Source organism: Lampetra planeri, chromosome 47, assembly GCF_965212315.1.
Source record: "Lampetra planeri chromosome 47, kcLamPlan1.2.h2, whole genome shotgun sequence".
In the NCBI taxonomy this organism is placed as follows: domain Eukaryota; kingdom Metazoa; phylum Chordata; class Hyperoartia; order Petromyzontiformes; family Petromyzontidae; genus Lampetra; species Lampetra planeri.
In genome coordinates, this window is record NC_136153.1 from 4,344,322 (window position 1) to 4,362,864 (window position 18,543).

Consider the following 18,543-nt stretch of genomic DNA (forward strand, 5'->3'; position numbering starts at 1 on the left):
TTCGCATTTCTCTGAGGATCACGGTCGAGTGGTCTCTGGCTCTTCTCCAAACGCACGAGAGAGCAGAGCAAGCGGGCCAGTCCGAGCGTGCTGCGTGTTCGTGGTGGGGAGGGAGGGGAGGGAGGGGAGGGAGTGGAGGGAGGGGAGGGAGAAAGGGAGAGAGGGAGAAAGGGAGGGAAAGAGGGAGGGAGGGAGTGGAGGGAGGGGAAGGAGGGGAGGAAGGGAGTGGAGGGAGGGGAAGGAGGGGAGGAAGGGAGTGGAGGGAGGGGAGGGAGAGAGGAGAGGGAGGAGGGAGTGGAGGGAGGGAGGAAAGGGAGGGAGGGAGTGGAGGGAGGGGAGGGAGGGGAGGAAGGGAGTGGAGGGAGGGAGGGGAGGGAGAAAGGGAGGAAGGGAGGGAGGGGATGAGAGGGGAGGGAGGGAGTGGAGGGAGGGGAGGGAGTGGAGGGAGGGGAGGGAGAAAGGGAGTAAGGGAGGGAGGGGATGGGAGAGGAGTGGAGGGTGGGAGTGAAGGGAGAGGAGGGAAGAGATGGAGGGAGGGGGGGGGTATTTGAGTTTGCTTGTCGCCCTCGGGGGCCACCTGTGACGAGCCTCTCCTCACCCTCTCACTCTTTCTGCGTGTGACCGATGGTATGTGTAACAAAAATGAATAAAATAAAAATGTTTATTTTGTTTTGTGCGGAGGGAAAATATATGGGGTAAATGGGATGCCACGATGTGGAGATGTTTACTACCTTGCCCGGTATGCAAGGAGGTCGTGGGTTCGGACCCGACCCTGACGCCTGCATACTGAAGTGGGAGTTTGCGTGTCTCTCTCCGGTGTGGATATTTCTCCGGATCCTCCGGTTTCCCCTCCACATTTGGAATCAATGTGCGTTTAGAGAATTTGCCCGCTGTAAATGTCCACGCGATAAGCCACTTCGTTGGTCTTTCCATTTGTGGGCAGGTCGCTTCTGAAAAGGAACTTTACAGCTCGGTGGGCCTTAAAAGGGTCAAATATTTTTTTTATATATAAATAGTTTGGCTTTATGAGACGTGATAACCCACTTCGTTGACCTATCATTTGTGACCAACTCCAAGCATACAGGCGTCAGGGTCGGGATGGAACACCACGACCTCATGCATACGAGGCGATCTCAGTAAGACATACACCACAATCGCTTTCCCTTGAAATTATTGACTTCAGGGCATTATCTCTGATCGCCATCGATGTCCGCGCTTTTGTCACATTTTCACCGAACGAACCGCGTTTGGCTTTTCCCATGCTACGTCTGACACGGGGGGGGGGGGGGTGTGGCCCGAATGTGCAGTGGTGAACGTGCAGCTGACAGGCGAGCTGTTACGGCAACGTGCTGCCCCCTCTTGGGCAGCATGGCTCAATGCCCCTTCCCTCGAAAAGAGGTGAGAAGCTTTTGTTGTTGTTATTACTACTACTACATTCCTACCCAGGAGAGCCTCCGATGAATCTCACGACTCTTTTCAGGAGGGTCCTGCCCAGTTTTCAAGGTGTCGGGTCAGGAAGGTGGGGGGGGGGGGGCTGTTGCCTCTAAATGCCGCTTATTCAGTTACGTTGTTTTATTCAGTTACGTTGTTTTACTAACGGATGAAGGGGTATATGAATGAGTAACATTCCAAGGTAATTGTTGGCCACTGGACTGTTTGGCCAATATCAATTCCACTTCATTTTGTTAATCTTGTATTTAAATGCAATGATTCTGAAATCTAGGAAAGTTGAGTGAGAATCAAATGCGATGCGGTTGTTTTGTTAGTTGTTATGAAGCTATTAGTAATTGGGCTAAGACATTAAACCTATGAACACATTTGGTGAACCGGTTCAATCACAACTCAGTGTATGCAAGTCCATGGGTCTCTACGTGAATCTATGATGGTCTATGTAGGTCTATGGTCCTCTATGTAAGTGTCGTGGTCTCTGTGTGAGTCTGTGGGATATCTATGAAAGTCTATAGGGTCTCGATGCAAGCCCCATTTGTATTATGAGCGGCTGAAATCTAGATTCGTACCCAGCACCTTAGCAGTGCTGGATGAGTGCTCTGACCCAGAAGCCACCCGGCCATTTCAAAACAATTTGAAATTATACAGCGTGCAATGTGACCAACAGCTCTGACTGTGATAGAGAGTGGGACACACACCATGAGAAAGTGTGATGAATGGGAGGAGGAGGATATGGTAGGGGGGAGAGATGGGAAAAATAAGGGGATGATGTTAATTCACCCTGCACAGATGGGTTCAAACGTTTAACATTTGCCCCCTGTTTTGTTTTCCCATAGTGAGCCTCGCAGATTTTTTTTGTTCAGGAGTGTCATTGCATCGGCCACGTTGGGCCAATTTCATTCGTGAAGTGGTTTAAACGTGGGGGAGGGGGGGGGGGCGGAGTGCCTGGAGAAAACGGAGCGGTACGAAACGTCGTGATTTAATTTAGTTTATGTTATACCTACGTGACTTTACCGAAAGAACCAAATAGTATGGATCCCTGCAATCACGAAAACTTCAAATCTAGATCAAATCTAGATTTACAAAACTAAGTAGGTCTCTTCAACAACTATAAAAAAAAATCATACGAGGAAAGGAAAACATTTTCCCTCAATGTTCTAGTCGATTATGCTGTCCGTGTCAATTGACGAAGAATTACATTTCTTATTGTCGCAGAGCAGCGCAATCCTTAGTGTCAGTGAACTGCCCGTTGGAAGTAAGCATCACAGAACTACTTCTGATATTCTAATTCTGAGATGGTTATTTTGATCAGTTCGAGTTGTGTGTCACGATACTTTTTTTTTTTGCTGCGTCGAAATAGAACCCGCTCTTGAATGTAAGATCGGCAGTTCATGAGTAATGAGTCAAGCGAGCTCGACTCTGCTGATGAGACGTTTTATGTCGAAACCGGTCCACCGTTTTTTTTTGCTCGTATAGAATGAATGCAGCTGAAATGATGCACTCTCAGAAGGCCGTTAGGCTGATTGGTTGTGTAAGATGTGTTCTTTTCGTTGAGACATGGATATGTGAAGGAGACATATTGCCTGCGTATTTACTTGATTAATTTTGAGATCACTTTCACACTTGACAGTTAAACCAGTATTCTTCATTCAACGCAGCTGAAACTTGGCCAAATTAAGCGCAGAATGAAATTGAACGTGACGCCTTTTTTTATGCTGTCGTGGGTGACTAAAACCGGACGGTGGTGGTTACTCTGCTGCACGTGGCGGCCGGCAACCCAGCACTGTGAAGGCAGTGGCGAGGGTTGGTTGTTGATCGCGAACAGATGGATTGCGAAACTCCCTTCTACCCGTGGGCATCCAGGAGGTGCCATGACCTGGCCTGCCAGGAGAAGACGCTACAGCAAAACTGTGGACCCCCACCTGTTCTGCAAATTCGGCATCGAGTGTTGCCCCCTCGCACGCGTGGATTTGTTTTTCTTTCCGGGTGCTCCGATGTTTTCCCGTAAGTAAACGCTCATGAATTGGCCGATAACTCCTTCGCATGCGACGGGCCGCAGAGCTTGGGCAATTGTTGGCACCGGCTCAGCACCACTGCTTGTATTTGCTTAGTCGCTCAGTCTCGGAGTAGCCGTTCACTCTCGGAGTGAGCGAACACTCTGCAGTGGCCGCGGCACACGTTCGCAATTATTACACTGGTCAACAAAAAAAAACATTTTTTTCTGGCCTGGACTTTTGCAGCTGTTTTAGACTAATTTCAGGGTGCTGATTCCAAATCTGATCTCAGATTTGCTCTATCACATCTCATTTTTATACTATCGGCATACCCCATTTTAATTGATTTTACCCGAAATTAACTGTCACTTATGATTGCAAGTTGTTGCGAGTAAATGACTGCTTTGGTGTTAAAATATGGTGCTGTATTTTTAGGATAGTGTGTTTATAATATCATTTTATGTAGATATCCACATTTATTTAATATTTTTCTTCTGCAGTTTTTATTGAAAATGCAATATTTGATATCTGAAAAACTGATGCCAGATTTGGAATCAGCACCTAAAAATTACCATAAAACCGTTGGAATACCTTATGCCAGAAAAAGTGTGTTGACCAGTGTTATCAACTCACTCAACTTAAGAACCCGGTTTCATCACATGCCACTGAAACCTGGATTCGAACCCAGGAATTCAGCAGTGCCGGCTCAATGCCCTGACCTCGGAGCCACCTGGCCTCCTCATGTTGGACCTTTTTGTTTGTTGGTAAAGCGGAGTGAGTGGACAAAGTTGGTTGCAAAGGAATCGTTGAATTGCATCAGTTCCCTACAGCAAACACAGACGGCAGAGATGAGCACAGGCGGTTGGATGGAGGTACCTTGGACAGCTCCATAGACGGCTGCATCAACATTCCCTGAACAGGAATGGTGACTCTAGTCGAGATCAAGATGTCATCATGGCCAAGGCTGTTGATGCCACCGCCACGACCACTACCATCTCGCTGCCTACGCTTCATCCCCCTTTGTCAGATCCTTCAGCTTCTGCAACAGGAGAGTAGTGACCTTCAATATCTCGCCATCTGCTCTAAGGTCATACTGGACATCTGTGAAAAACAGCTTCAGAGCTCATCAGATTCCTCCAGGTCTAAGTAAAGATTATAATTCTGCAGTTCGCAATTCAAGCTTCCTCTTGTATTAAAAACCAACGATATATTTCCTGCGTTATTAAAAGTTTAAACAGAGCTAACGGAGCAGTGTCCCAAACAATAGCGTCGATTGTAATGCGGTTTTTCAAACACACGCCAATCTCAATTAGTTATTCGCTTTTAGAGCGAGAGCTTTCCCAAAGGTGCGACAATAATAATTTGCAACTATGGGACCTTCGAAAAGAAAGATATAGCACACACACACACATCTAAAAGAGAAATATAGAGCAAAAAATATATTCATTTCTATAAAAAAAAGTTAATACCGCACGAATTAGCATGCCAAATTTTCTGTTTTGAAACCCAGAGATGCCATTATTTGTATCCGTCATATGTGGGCGTTATCGGTTGTCATTTTTTTCTACTTGTAAAATAAAACAAACACATCTGCGACGAACCTCAACGTGTTAGTGAAGCTGCCAATACATCTTCTTGGTTCTTTCGGTAAAGTCACGTAGAAGGGAAATAATAAAATAATAAGAATAAAACATAATAAAATACAATTCTCACGACGTTTCGGCCACAACGCAAGCAGCCGTCCTCAGGTGAAGAACAGGTCTGTCGGAAAGACAGCGTCATTTCATTATTTATTATTTCCCTTCTACGTGACTTTACCGAAAGAACCAAGAAAATGAATCCCTGCATTCACGAAAGCTTTAAATCGAAATTTAACTGCCAAGACATATTAAGGAAAACGACTTTGTTGTAGGCCATTGCATCCTCTGCATCTTCATGGTTCCGTGCAAAGCGACACAAACGTGTTCTCAACATGTGGAGGTCTCCATCATCATCATCATTGTCATCGTAAGCCTTTGCCAATCCACTTCTGGATGAAGGCCTCCCCTAGGCGCCACCACCTCTCACGATCCTGCGATGCAATGATCCACCGGGCACCTGCATTCAAACTGCTTGACTTGCTCCATCTCCTCCCAGATGCATTCTATTCCTGGGCTACTATCGTTGACCACTCCACCCTGTCCGATTGAATGGATGTAAACATATAAGAAAAATAATACTGGTAGGAACCTCCTGGTTACACCAGCCCACAGGGGAGTATTGTGTCCGTCCGTCGTGAATCCAAAAATGGGAGGGGTGGGGCTGGGTGGAGAGGGGAGGGTGGGGAGGGGCTGGGTGGGGAGGGGCTGGTCACCCGGTGGTGCCCTTATAAAACTCAACGTTTAACCTACTCACGCCGGCTTGTGCCCGCCCTCACAGTCGGCCATATTTGCGGAATACACCACGCCACCGTTGACCCTGGCCATTGACCGAGCAACCCAACGTTCCTACCAGCTCCCTCCGCAGGAATGTGTTTTACACCCCTTTGTCAATCCACTGCTGGATGAAGTCCTCCCCAAAACTAACTTGATCACAGGAGCTGTCTCCGTATGCACGTATGCATATGAATGTGCATATGTATATCTATGTCGGGGGCTGTATGTGTAAGTATGATTGAACTTTTTTCGCACCGTACGTAGCCAACCGTGCTCATCGGAGGTGCGGGGGAAGGACTACGAACTAACACCACCGCGTCGCCAAACAACAACTCTCGTTATTGATGTTTCGTGGCATTGAATACGTGAGCGAAATGTAACCTGGACGAGCTGTGTTTGCTGAGCCGCATTTAACCTCCCACCCGAATCCGTCGCGCGCGTGGTTGAACTCCGAGCTGTGCACGGTGAGTTGGCGCTGTTGACAACAAACTAAACACAAAAAAGCGAGCGTACTTCACCATGCCGGTGAGTGCGGCTTGTCAAGCCAACGACACCCGTTCGCACACCACACGCCACCGACGCCAGCCGCGGCCGGGAATCGAACTCGGCTCGCCGGATTCCGTCTCCGTCGCGCGGTGCACGAACCGCGGCGACGCGTGAACCACGTGACGGGACGAGGCCCTCCTCTGTGACCCCGCCACGAGAGATCGGTAGGACACAAACGCGAGTAATCGATGGCGCATCGTACCACCACCACCCTCCCTCTCCCCATGCTCAGGATTCTTGTGCGAAAAAGATGCTCGTGTCGCGTGGTGCTCTCACCGGGGGGAGGGGGGGAGGTTTGTGAAAGCGAAGAATCGGGCGACTCGAGGGAAATGAAAGCGCGCGGTCGTCTCGAGCGCTGTCGACCAAATGGTGTCGGTGGAGCGAGCGTCGTTACGCAAGCGGTCCCAGTTGTTCACAGCTCAAGATTCGGCATCGGTGAGGTCCCCAACCCCCATCCCCCCCCCTACCATGTCAGCTGTTCGACGCCTACAAACTCCCCATACTCAGGACAGAATGTCACTCGTTAAAAGTTTTGCTCGCTCTCCCAGTCGGGATGCCGCCGCCTGCATGCACTCCAGAGCGCACTGGTTCGGTTCCAGCTCCAACCTCGGCAGATTCAATGAAACAATCCTGCGCGTTTAACTAATTATGTTCCTATTCTATTTATGTATTTTTATTTTATTTGCCAGGTAAGGTCCACCGAGCAATATAGTAGCTTTTTTTCTCAGAAGTGACCTGGCCACAAATGATAGCCCAACGAAGTGGTCCATCACGTGGAAATGTATAGCAGCCAAATACTCGAAACGTACGTTGATTCTAAATGCGGAGAGAAAAGCCGGAGGACCCGGAGAACGATCTACATCACCACGGGGAGAGAGAGAGAGAGAGAGAGACGCAAACTCCGGTTTTGCCCTCCATATTTAGAATCAACGTGCGTTTCGAGTATTTGGCTGCTATAAATCTACACGTGAAAGGCGATTTCCTTGAGCTGTCATTTGTGACCAAGTCCAAATCAGGATCGGGAACGAACCCACGACCCCCTTGCGTGCCAGGCGAGGTAGTTACCATTTCACCACAACGCAATTAGTCGATCAGTAGTTCGCGTGTGGTTGGGGTTAAACGTGGCTACTTGCACCTCTTAAACAAAGACATGGATTATTGCTCTACTCACGTCCGTGTCATTCAGCATTCATCTAATCGCGTGTGTGTGCTTCTTCCCCCTCGCCACTCAAACGTCTCGACTTCCTCCGAAAGGGACTTAATCGAACCGGCATTGCTTCACACACGCACAATTACCCTCAGGTAAATGAAGCAATATTCCAGGTCGACTTTGCGAGTTATGATAAATGAAAGATGTGGCGTAATAAATGCAGTCAAGAATTACAACAGCGCTTGCAAACAACACTCCACCCTGACCCCTCTTCCCCCGAAACCCACGCGCGGCAACGGGTGGCGATCACTGTGGTGCTGATGGCAAAATTCCACGATCGCTGGGAACCGGGCATTGCTAGCCCAGTTCTTGCCCAGGACTGGCACGAAAGCCCAGGTTCGGATCCCCCGTGGTCTATGAGCCATGAGGCTCCATGGGCTCGGCTCAATCTTCTACTTCCTCCACATCGACTCCCGGAAGAGGTTCAAGAGTTTATGTTCAGTTCAAGGCTGATTTTGATGTGGAGCAACGACCCGTAATTCTGTGAGTTAGATGATTATGGAGCCAGGAGTGCATCGTGGCTGTGATGATGATGATGATGCATCTTCCTGCTTCATGTTTGTGAATCGCGGGCGTTGAACCGCTGTATCTTCCATGGTTCTGTTCTGGGTGACCGCAGTTGGACATTGAGAAGTTTTTTTTTAATCTATATCCATTATAGAACGTGGCTAGAATATATGTGAGTCAGTAAGGGTCGGATAAATATTCACAAGATGCTATGGAAATATCATCTACTATATCTAGGGAAGAGTACCAGACTTTTATTTACATTTGGGTTTTAAAAATATGGATTTGTAATGAAAATTGAAGACCAGTTTAATGTACATACAGTGACGATTCAACGTGCCTTCGTGTGAAACAAAAGTTACGTCACACTCGATGGCGCGTAACGCCCAGCACCTTTCGGCAGGAGAATGGCAGGAGTGGCGTCACAATAGAGGTGACGTCATTTCCGTCGTGACGTCATACCATTGAATGAATCCAAAATAAATACTTTTTTTAGTCGGAAATGTCGCATGCAGATTCAGTTTTCAGAGTTGTATTTATTGATTATTATTAATCTGAAAGTATAGAACACATCCTTAAAATATGCCTGAGTAATAGTCGAGTGAACATTGCAGGCAATTGCTCTGCTTTAGACCAAATAGAAATAAATTACCGACTACTATTTTGACATCTCCAACTATAAGTTGGAATATGGTGTACAGTAAGTGGTGATTTTTCTTTTCAAACTTTTATTTAACATTCATGTCGGTCGTTGTTATACGCTTTTTGCCAACCCCTTCCTATAATTATACCACATGACTTTAATTGGGCAAATCCACTATTTCAGACTCTATACACACGCGGCTAATCATTCGTAGAATCGCGAAGGGCCTTTTTCTTTTACACGGGCATAATATGTCAACCAATTAGGACTGTAATTCAGATGAGGAAATAATTGGTCCACCTTTACTGCTAAGCGAGACGTTCTCAGTGTCGCTGGTACTCGGACAAACCGAATTCTTCATCCACGCTGGGATGGTGCTGACACATTGGAGGTTCATGCACGTGACAAGCCACCGGTTTATTCCATACAAATATAAAACAAGCATTTCCTAAAACTACATATTATTTTAGTAGTGACATATCACGTGAAGTATTAGGGTGATTTAAAAATGTTCTCCAAGGTTGCTTACATTTGCAAGTCGAATAAAACAATATTAATGCATCTTCTTGGTTCTTTCGGTAAAGTCTCGACAGACATGTTCTCCACCTGAGGACGGCTACTTGCGTTGTGGCCGAAACGTCGTGAGAATTATTTTATTATGTTTAATTTTTATTATTTTACCGAAAGAACCAAGAAGATGAATCCCTGCAGTCACGAAAGCTTTAAATCGAAATTTAATATTTATGCAATTTATTGGCAGTGGTGTGCTGGGAAAACTGAAAAAAATTGATTTTTGCTCTGAGGAAGTGCCACTGCCTGCATCGTCGGACTACGATGTATTCCCCCCCCCCCCGTAATAATGGCAGCGTCGATGACGTATTTGGCGATAATGTGTTTGAGTCACGCTTAAGAAGATAGTGTTCCAGCGTCGTGCGATGCGGTGCTCTTTAAACGCGATATGAATCCAAATTACACGGAATCCTTTCCCCCGCGAGACCTTTGAAAATACGTTGACATGAGTGTGCCTATAAAAAAACGACATCTCATCGTACCAAAGAGCCGGCTTCTGACGTTTTGCAAAATACACTGCGTTGCCTGCGAACGCTTCCGTCAGACGCGCGCTGTGATCTATAAACCCGTCCGGGGTTGACACGGATGCACCGTCATTTGGGATGCTCTCACGCAACAAACCATGGGGAGGCACCACAAAAAATTAACCCGTAAAAACAAAGTTTTCCACTATAAATCCTTTATATGCGTGGCATCGGTTTTATTTTATTATTCATTTCTATTTTTCTTGAGTAAGAGTTTCATTTTTATCACATTGGTATTTTAAATTAAATATAAGGAAAGTCGTATATAAGGATTATAAGGTTTTCAGTTTTTGTATGATTGTTTATATTGTATATTTTTGTTGTTTTCTTGAATAATTTTCTGTGTTTAGGAAAAATATATGATTGTGTTAGTGAATTTTTTTTTTCCTAAAAAGTGGAAAATTTTGGAAAAACATTTTCACGAAAATAAATTGTCACGCACAACGAGTCTGTGTGCAAAATGTCAGCTCGATTGGATCACGGGAAGTGGGTTAAAAAACGACCGAAAGATTTGCACGGTCGTAAGCGCGCAAGCAAGCAAGCAAGTGAACTTAATATAAAGGATTTAAAAAAGAGCCACAGATGGCCTCAGAATCAAACCGATGGACAATTACATTCCGATGGATCGCTCGCAGTCACGATCTCGTCCCTGTCCGCTTCACTGGCACCAAACTCCCACAGCAGCGCACAGAGCAATCACCATCACTAACCGAAGTCCGCTCCGCTCTCGAAACAACCCCCACGTCTTCTCTCCTAGCCCAGCATCGCCACCACCACCATCATCATCCTGGTACTCCGTTTCCCAGATTCCCAGCTACGACCAAGCCTAACCCAACCTCTATCGCTACCCCAACCGCTATCCCTATTACTATCCCAACCCCTATCACTACCGCAACCACCATTCACTACCCCTAACGCTACCACAACCCCTATCACTACCCCTATCATTACCCTAACCCCTATCACTACCCCTACCCATATCACTACCACAACCCCCATCACTACCCTAATCCCTATTACTACCCCTATCACTACCCCTATCACTACCGCAACCCCTTTAACTACCCCCATCACTACCCCGACCCCTATCACTACCCCTATCACTACCGCAACCCCTATCAATACCCCTAACACTACCACAACCCCTATCCCTACCCCTATCACTACCCTATCACTACCACAACCCCTATCACTACCCCTATCACTACCCCAACCCCTATCACTACCCCTATCACTACCACAACCCCTATCACTACCCCTATCACTACCCCAACCCCTATCACTATCACTAACCCTATTACTATCCCAACCCCTAACACTACCACAACCCCTATCACTACCGCTATTACTACCCCAACCCCTATCACTACCCCTATCATTACCCCAACCCTTTTCACTACCCCCATCACTACCCCAACCCCTATCACTACCCCTATCACTACCGCAACCCCTATCAATACCCCTAACACTACCCCAACCCCTATCCCTATCACTACCCCAAGCCCTATCACTACCGCTATCACTACCCCAACCCCTATCACTACCCCTATCATTACCCCAACCCCTTTCACTACCCCCATCACTACCCCAACCCCTATCACTACCCCTATCACTACCGCAACCCCTATCAATACCCCTAACACTACCCCAACCCCTATCCCTATCACTACCCCAAGCCCTATCACTATCACTACCCCTATTACTATCCCAACCCCTATCACTACCCCTATCACTACCCCAACCCCAACCCCTATCACTACCCCTATCACTACCCCAACGCCTGTCACTACCCCAACCCCAACCCCTATCACTACCCCAACCCAAACCCCTCCTTAACCTCTCCCCCCTAGGCGCTATATATATATTTATATAAATCGATGGCGAGGTGAGATAAGAAACGGCGTCTGCGCGCGACATTCGACATTCGCATCGGACGCGCGCTTTGTAAACACAGACGGCAAACGTCGGGCGGAGATCTGGGCTCGTCCCCCCCCCCCCCCCGAGGCAATTAACTTGAGAGGCGCCATCAGACGCGGAGGAGCTAGCAATGGGCAGCCTCCCCAAGCAGAGCAATATCGAGATGTGATCCCAGGTGTATTTACTCTCGGCTTCGTGCCAAATTGCAGCCCCCACTCCCCACCTACTCCCCTACGCACGCCATCCTCTCCCCATTTCTCCCCCCCACACACCCCAACAAAAATAAAAACGACGTGGATTACTCCGCGGTACAATCATTGAGGGCTGGAAGGTGGTCGTTGCGGGAAGACAAAAAATGTTCCGAGGGGTAGTGGAAGAGATTAGCGGATGGGGTCCGGGCGCCAGGTTGAGGCTCGTGTCGGGGTAGTCACTAATTGGCACGTTTGGTTGACGTGACACACCGATTGGTCTTGCGTAGGGTGGTGGTGGGGTTAACGACACATGCATATTTACGCGATCTTACCCCGACCCCAAACAACCTTGTTACGAAGAGGTATGTTTTTTTCATTGTTTTCAAAGAGGTATGTTTTTTATTGTTTCCAAACAGGCATTTTTTTATTGTTTTCAAAAAGGTATGTTTTTTTTTATTGTTTTTAAAGAGGATTTTTTTTATTCTTTTCAAAGATGTATGTTTTTTATTGTTTTCAAAGAGGTATGTTTGTTTTATTGATTTCAAAAAGGTATGTTTTTTTGTTTTCAAAGAGGCATGTTTATTTATTGTTTTCAAAAAGGTATGTTTTTATTTTCTTAGGTTTTTTCGGTAAAGTCACGTAGAAAGTAAAATAAAATAAAAACAAAAAATCACGACGTTTCGGAGGCAACACAAGTCTCCGTCATCAGGTGGGACCGTCACAGCCAGATTAGCTGTATCAAGTGAGGCAATGATTCAAGATGTAATCCCTTAAAAGCGAGTTGAGGGGGGAGGGAGAGGGAGGGGGGAGCTCATCAGACTATGGTAGCCAATGAAAGGAACGTATCGGGAGGGAGGGGGGGCGAGGCCAAAAGGGTGGGCGATGGACGTGGATGCGCTTGTGCCCAAGCGGCCAATTACTGCACACGCCAACACAATGGAGCGATTGTGCGCAAGCGGCCAGCCACTGCACCCGCCAACACAATGGGCAGAGAGGAGGGGGAGGTCTAATACACATGATAGACAAAAGAACGAAAATGATGATGGGTACAAACTTAGGGGGAGCTCATCAGACTATGGTAGCCAATGAATGGAACGTATCGGGAGGGAGGGGGGGGCGGGGGGGGGGGGGGCGAGGCCAAAGGGTGGGCGACGGACGTGGAAGCGCTTCCACGTCCGTCGCCCACCCTTTGGCCTCGCCCCCCCTCCCTCCCGATACGTTCCTTTCATTGGCTACCATAGTCTGATGAGCTCCCCCTAAGTTTGTACCCATCATCATTTTCGTTCTTTTGTCTATCATGTGTATTAGACCTCCCCCTCCTCCTCTCTGCCCATTGTGTTGGCGGGTGCAGTGGCTGGCCGCTTGCGCACAATCGCTCCATTGTGTTGGCGTGTGCAGTAATTGGCCGCTTGGGCACAAGCGCTTCCACGTCCATCGCCCACCCTTTTTGGCCTCGCCCCCCCTCCCTCCCGATACGTTCCTTTCATTGGCTACCATAGTCTGATGAGCTCCCCCCTCCCTCTCCCTCCCCCCTCAACTCGCTTTTAAGGGATTACATCTTGAATCATTGCCTCACTTGATACAGCTAATCTGGCTGTGACGGTCCCACCTGATGACGGAGACTTGTGTTGCCTCCGAAACGTCGTGATTTTTTGTTTTTATTTTATTTTACTTTCTACGTGACTTTACCGAAAAAACCTAAGAAGATGATTCCTTGCAGTCACGAAAGCTTCAAATCTAGAATTATGTTTTTATTTATTGTTTTCAAAAAGGTATGTTTTTACTTATTGTTTTCCAAGAGGTATGTTTATTTATTGTTTTCAAAAAGGTATGTTTTTACTTATTGTTTTCCAAGAGGTATATTTTCACGAGCGATTTTCAATGTCCTACCGTCCATGCGATCTGCTTCATTCCAGAAGGGCCTCCTCTAGTCACGGCTCTCTCCTTCTCTCGATACCGGCCTCATAAAGTCTCGAAAGCCGCACGTTCCTTATTTGCGACGGTAAACATCCCATCAGCAAGTCTGAAATGACTGCAACTTTCCCACGGTCACGTCCCCCAGAGTTAAACTTCCGTTGCAAGCTTCCGTCACGTGTCCACACTTGGTGCATTTTAAATCGCATCAAATATCTCTCGCTCTCTCTCTCTCTCTGTCTGCTGCTTCGATTACAAAATGAAAAAAATATATCCACGCCGCAGTCTCTGCTCTTGCGGATCTGAGTGCAGCATTTCCATCAGAATGGCAATTCCCTCGTGACATCCAAGCAACGCTGACCTTCCTGTTACAAGCATTTATGTTGAACTCATTATTTTTTTATGACGTAAATTTTCATTGATTTCCATTTTTTTTTCCTGTTGCTTTTTTTCGACTGCACGGATATCCCCCGCGCGTGCCGCTCTGCATGGCCCGATCGACGAATTTCCTGGTCGTGTCAGTGCGTTGTTTGTCACGATGTCCGACGTTTTGGCTCCACGTGCCGGGAACATCTCTAGGAGCTGCATTGCAAAATCCCGGCCCCCCTCTCCACTCCCCCACCAGCGTGCGGAGCAAAACGTCGGACATCGGGGCACAAAAACGCGCGGTACAACTCAGAAACCCGTCCGCTAAACATCATTGTGTTTCTGGCATTGATTTGAAGCTTTCGTGACTGCAGGAATCCATACTCTTTGGTTCTTTCGGTAAAGTCACGTGGGTAGAAAAATGAATAGATTACGACGTTTCGATCGCAACACAAGCAATCGTCATCAGGTGGTTGTCTCATCTGATGACGATCGCTTGTGTTACGATCGAAACGTCGTAATCTATTCATTTTTTTGTACCCACGTGACTTTACCCAAAGAACAAAAGAGTATGTTTCTGTCATGTTGGATCGCCACCTCTCCGTTTATAATCCCCCTTGCATCCCCCCACCCCCCGCACCTCAACACAACCTTCTGTCAAACTCACCTCCACTCCCACCCCCCTCCCCTCACCACCCCACCCTCGCTCTCCGGCGACTCACCCCAAGCCTCCCATCATCCCACGTCCCTCACCCGTCTCTTGCAGCGCTCACTCGCAGGCGCTGTTGCTTGGCTACACACGTCTGCAGTGACGTCAAAGAGGCCGATGAGTGCTGCCCCCCCCCCCCCCCCACAATTTCCCCATCTCTCCCTCCACCAATTCCCAGCCCCCTCCGATTTGAGAGTCAATTCCCCCGTCCGTTAACCCTGCGAGTGCCGGGCGACCCCTCTACCCCCACCCCACCTCACGCCAACGCAGCCCCCCACGACCTCGCTGGCTCTGAACTCCGCACCGGAAACATCGCCCCCCCACCACCCACCACCCCCGTCCCACTGCGCCCCCCCCCCTCCTGTACTCCCCCACCCCAGCCTCCTTCCTCCCTGCCTCCACCATTGAAGTGATAAGGCGGCAACAGCTCCCGCTGTGGAGCTGTGAAGGTCTTCAGCCACACGTGGGCACGCGCAGTGAGATGCTTTTTGCACCGGGGAACGAGGGGAGGGAGGGGAGGGAGGAGGTGGGGGGAGGAGGGGCGGAGGGCCATCCACCCCCTCGTGTGCCGTTCTGGCCTTTATAGGTGCTCGCTAACAGCACTTGCCCCAATAGTCTATCAAGGCTATGCGGGGGATCGTTGTCTTTGCATGTGTGTATGGCTGGGCTGGGTCATGTAGCCCGCATGCCCAGCCACCGCATGCCTAAACAACTTTTGTTCGGCCGGATCGAGGGGGCTAAACGAGCTCGGCACGGGCTAGAGAAGAGATGGAGTGATGTGGTACAGGAGGACGTGGAGCTGAGTGGACTTGCCGATGACTGGTACCAGCGGTGTCAAGATCGGCCTCTGTGGGGGAGGCTCGTGAAGGACGCTGCTACTGGGCAGTTGGAGGCAGTCGCCCTCCAGCAACAACGGAGGGCGGAGGAGCGACGCTCACAACAACGAGCGGAGCGCCTGGCGGATAAAACACAGCAAGTTGGCACAGTAGGGGGCACAGGTGGTGCATCGGCCAGTCATCTCAATCAGTCAACCCATGGAACCGGGGTATGTGCCTTGACCTCCTGCCAGCGGGCGTTCGACACTTCACGTGGCCTCAAGGTGCACTTGGCCTGGCACAAGCGCCGTGGTGACGTCACCACCACTTAGTGGCGAATGGCGGTTGTTGTTGTGTGTATGTTGAACTTTGTTCGCACCGTACGTAGCTAAGCGCGCCAGTCGGAGGTTCCGGACTGCTCCTACGGGCGGGGGGGGGAGGGGTTAGGGGGGGTGGTCGCCTGTGCAACGTTCACGTCGCGGCGTTTAAGACCGCCCTGCCCATCAGGAAGGAGCGGCGGGCGATTTGGCGATCGTGGAGCGGTGCATTTGTGTATGTCAGGGTGGGCGAGGGGGGCGGGGGGGGGGCAGGGGTTTGCGGGGGGGGCGTCCGTCGGGGGAACACGAGAACCAATTCCCGCGTGACAAACCTCCACCGCGATCCAGCGCTGCGTTCTTCTTCGCTGTAAATCACAAGGATCGATGAACGCGAATAGAATGGCCTCATGCACACAGAGCGGGCGTACACACGCGTCTATAATTCTACGGCACGGAAGTAATGACCCTGACTCATGAGCAATTTCGCTCGAAATTGTACGGATTTTCCCACCTTTGTCGGTTCATTTTTTTTTTCACCCAGCCTACCCCCCCCCCCCTCCTCCACGCCCCCCCCCTCCCACCACCACTAAATCGAAAATTGCTTTAAAATAAATGTGGACCAAGCGTGTGCCTTAGCACCACATCAGGATCCCCCGTATAGCCTCAACAGACCGTTGGGGCCAGTGCTGCTAGCGAGCACTCGTGAAGGCTACCACGGCGCACGAGGTGATGGTGTGGCCAGTACCACGCCCGGCCGCCTTTGTCTCCCCAGTGCTGATTTCTCTCTACGCGCCAGATACTCGTTTAAGGCTGAGTCGACCTACGTGAAGGGCGCCAGTAGCGGTTCGGCCCTCACTCGCCGCTGATGATGAGAGCATTGTATGGGAATCAAATGTGTATCGGAAGGTTCTTAGCGGAATGCGCTAACCTTAACGTATATACGCAGGCATATAACACTTGTTAACGCAACAGCAGCAACTGCCGTTCACTGCTAAGTGGCGGTAACTTCACCGCAGCTGTTGTGCCAGGCTAGGTGCACGTTGCGGCCAGGTGAAGCGGCGAAGGCTCGCTGACAGGTCACGGGACAGACCCAGGTGCAACGGGTTGACTGACTGAGATGACTGGCAAATGCACCACTTGTGCCCCCTACTGTGCCACCTCGCTGCGATTTGTCTGCCGGGCTCTCCGCTCGTTGTTGTGAGCGTCGATCCTCCGCCCTCCGCTGTAGTTAGAGGGCGACTGCCCCCAACTGCCCAGTAGCACCCTTCACGAGCCTCCTCCACAAAGCCCAATCTAGACACGACTGGTTTCAGTTTTCAACATGTCCACTCAGCTACAGATCCTCCTGTACCAGATGTGCCCAGCTCTTCTCGAGCCCGTGCCGCGCCCCTTGAGCCCCCATCTCTCCGGCCAAACAGAAGCTGCCTGAGCATGCGATGACTGGGCACGCGAGCTACGTGTTCCAGCCGACGCCGCCTAGCCGATGGGACTGTGTCCCGGACCTTTCAAGGATCTGCGAGCTACTCACACAATCCAGCCCGGCGAAATCGAAGATGATGATTGTGTTCGACATTGATTTGAAGCTCTTTGATTATTTGGGTAAAGTCACGTAGGTATAAAAAAATGAATGGATTACGACGTTTCGGGCGCAACACAGGCGTTCATCATCCGAGCTACTGAGCTACACCCATTTCAAACATTTTAAAACAGTCTGCCTCAGCAGCAGACCATGCTTTCCCACCTGATGATGGACGCTTTTGTTGCGCCCGAAACGTCGTGATTTCTTTTTTTCATACCTACGTGACTTTACGAAAAGAACCAAAGAGTATGTGTTTGACATGTTCCTTCAGAGGGGTCTAGATTTCGCAAGCATAGAGACGGTAGGGCAATAAACTGTGGCCGAGAAGACCCGGAGATTTGCATGGAGCGAAAAAATCAGCTGGCTTTCCAAACAGCGTCGTGCCGCTGATGAAAAGATAATGCCACTCCGGTGATACGGAGTGATACCTCGAGTGACTGCTGCTGACGCACATAGACACTCACACATAGACACTCACACATAAACACTCACACATAGACACTCACACATAGACACACACACATAGACACTCACACATAGACACTCACACATAGACACTCACACATAGACACTCACACATAGACACTCACACATAGACGCACACACATAGACACTCACACATAGACACTCACACATAGACACTCACACATAGACACTCACACATAGACACTCACACATAGACACTCACACATAGACACTCACACATAGACACTCACACATAGACGCACACACATAGACACTCACACATAGACACTCACACATAGACACTCACACATAGACACTCACACATAGACACTCACACATAGACGCACACACATAGACACTCACACATAGACACTCACACATAGACACTCACACATAGACACTCACACATAGAC